Here is a 3,498-nt window from a genome sequence, read left to right on the forward strand (position 1 = left end):
GGAAATAGATTGTAGACAGTGACGATAACCAAAAAGATCCCAATTTTGTCTCTTCAGGTTTTAGGTGTACATCTCTCTCTCTCTCTCATTCGTTATACATACATACATACATACATACATACATACATATGTATATATATATATATATATATATATATATATATATATATATATCCCATTTTCTCTGTCACTTCCTCTCTCAGGCTGCACTGATAGGGTCGGGTATGAACACTAACACTGTCTTCTTACTCCAAGAAAGGAGTGGGGCTGTGTTAACCGCTTCAAAGCTGTCCGCAGGAATTACACCATGGTAGGCATAAACAGGCTGATATGTTCTACTGTACGGAACAGGTTCAGACAATATGTTGTCTGTATGATGTGACTGAGAAGATTTAAGGAAGAACAAAATAAATCAGCGGAAATCACGATAGTATAATTTGTTTAATGCATGAGAGTAAGGAAAAAATGTTAAAAGGAAGGGTGGAAAGTGCAAGTAGTGTAAGTAGGCTTCTACGCAGCTTTGAAGTATCTCGCTCAGATCCTCAGTTTAGCACCATGGTCCAGCTACATTGGACAAAGGTCAGGTACGATAAATTTACTGTATCACTATTAAAAGGCATTAACACCAACGTGAACCTGGCTCGACCAATTAGATTAGCTGATGTTTAACAAATAGCGATAGATTTGAAAGTAAATTTTGTGATTTCTCCCGGCAAATTGTTCTGATTGAAGAGATGGGATATTTAACTTCCGAACAATATAACATTTGATGCTTTAAAGAACACTGTGGGTCAGTTTTCTGAGGTATCCTCACTTTTTCTACTTATTCGATCTTTAATAAACATGAAATTTGCATATAAAAACTAAGTATATTGTTTTATTCAAGTGTTCTGGCTATAAAAATTATGGAAGCTTATATAAGTATCATTCTCGCCTTCACACGAATAACGGCCCACTAAAGAAGAATGATACGGTCAAGGACTTAAATCAATATCAGTTTATAGCGAAAACTTAAAATATTTCTTAAGAAAACCAGAGGCTAAAATGTTTTATAAAAGGGCATAAATGAATCAATATATTATGGGTAAATAATAAATGATATTGAAGGTTAAATATAAATAACTACCCTGGGATATTGTTCTGTAATAAAATGCTTCGATTAGTGGGACTCTGAATATATAAAAATAAGTACTAATGATTATACAAAAGATTACTTTTTCCAAAAACCAATTTTCGTTTGGAAATCATCATTAGATTAAGGTTAAATTTGGTATATAAATGATAATATAAATGATAATAGAACAAATGGTAATCGTTGTTAAACAGTTTAAAGTTAATACCATCCTTATTTTTAAATAAGAGAAGTAATTCAGTTGTAATAAATCTATGCTGAGTTGATATTTCGTTTTAATGAATTTAAGTTTTCAAAGAAGTACGCGTTTGGTGAATTCTAACAAACATATAACATATGTTTTTTTAGAAGTAAAGGAGTTTTTTTTTTCCTGAAATGAAAATTTTAGGTTGAAGGCAAAAAGAAACTGGTTTAATCTTGGTGTGAGGGTGAGAGACTGAGTTGTAGTGTCAATGACAGAGGAAGTAAAAAACCTGTATTTCTGGTTAATGTGTGTGTGTGTGTGTGTGTGAACTTTTCTATTTCTCTATTTCTCTATTTCACCCCGTAACTCTATTTCTTGTATATTTAGTAGAAACAAGGTGTCAAGTTTGAAGACTACTAGGACGTTACATGTCATTACTTTTACTCTTTTGTCTCTCTCTTCCTCGAAAGTATTTTTTGGTTAATTTTCTAAGAGTGTTTGTAGTTGGAGCGTGTGTATGGGACATGTGGTACTGGATATTGTTGCTTAAGCGTGCAGAGTTACAATCAAAGTCATTCCAATCATAACCGTCCCCTGTGTTACTAGATATTATGAGTCTCTTTATAAGAATATAGGGTGAGACGTGAAGGAGACTTGGTCTCAGATTGGCTCATTCTTGTTGCTGTTCAACTCAAAGCAACACTCGTTGAGTGAAATGTGGTCAAAGACTGTAGGGAACATTCCATCGTTGTATCAGTTATCGGTTATGTAGGAGCATGTATTGTGTTGTTTCATTTGGTTTTGGTCATGCAGAATTGAATAAGTTGTGTGATTTTGTTGAAGGGTTATTATATAGGGTATGTATTGTGCGAATATATGTTTTGTTTCAGTTTTCTTTTGCTATTGAACTAAAAGTATTTTCCGTCGGATGTGAACTTTACCTAACAAAGCAAAGTTTTGGAGTGCGAGAGCACTGATGCCACTTGTATTGTTTGTCATGCCAAGTTATCATTGATTGTTGTGACACCGATGTGGACCTATGTCCGCATCAGTGTCACATTTTGCGTATTTCGGCGTCGAGATTCTTGAGTTTTAACAGCTTCTCCATTTCTTTTCAAGTAATAGTTTGACTAAAAAGAATTATGATGCCTCTTAGAATACTAGTATCTCTGTTTCAGTTATTGGATATTGTATCTGGATGTAGTCCGTGATAATCACAAAGTGAAAATGTTAGACAATCAAGTATTTCAAAGTCCAGAAAGAGCCTTCTTCCTTGCGTGTGTAGGAAATTTGGATTATGAAGAAGGAACTTCAGGATTGCCTCATAACAGTTTCTCATGACAACTAAAAACAGTTCATCGCCAGAACACAGGACCAAAGAGGAGATCTGTAGATACATTTCCTCTACTTCTATTATTGTTGCTCAACGCTGGCCACTGCTATCATGCTGAACAGCAGGCTATACTGGATGCTGTATTGTTGAAACTTCTGCACCCTAACGGAGGACGAAGACTACGCAAGTATACTCAAGTTCAGTTCTATATTTAAGAGAAGAGGAATTATGTACATCCGACGGATATTTGTCCTCAACTTGTTTGTTGTCAACGCAACGTTTCGGCTGATATACCCTCCAAACTTCTTGGGGAAATTTCGAACTTAAGGTATTTTTCGATGTTGTTGTTGTTATTATTATGATTATTATTATTATTATTATTATTATTATTATTGTTATTGTTCAGGTTACTACTTGGAATCGAACTCGGGATTAGTAGCCCGCGTACTTAACTACTACGCCATATGCCCGTGCGCAATTATGGAGTGAATTTTAGGGCTTATAAATCTAATATTTTTTCTATCCTTCCTTAATACCCGTTCCCATATGCTGCTCATATCTGCACTCGGTCTGCTCAAGGGGTTGTTGTGTCCTAGCATATGTGTTGCTTCTTTTAGTTTTCGTATTTTCCAGTGGTGTTCTCTGTCTATCATTTTAACTTCATCCCACAGGGGGAGGTGATCTCCATTTTTCCATACATGATCAGCTATACCCGATTTATCAATATCTCTTCGTGTCACAGCTTTGCGATATTCGTCTGCCCTTATTTTGAGGGGGCGACATGTTTCACCTTTGTATACCCTACCACAGCTGCATGGGATGGAGTACACGCAGTCTTTGGTCATATTC

This window comes from Octopus bimaculoides, chromosome 17 (assembly GCF_001194135.2).
Source record: "Octopus bimaculoides isolate UCB-OBI-ISO-001 chromosome 17, ASM119413v2, whole genome shotgun sequence".
In the NCBI taxonomy this organism is placed as follows: domain Eukaryota; kingdom Metazoa; phylum Mollusca; class Cephalopoda; order Octopoda; family Octopodidae; genus Octopus; species Octopus bimaculoides.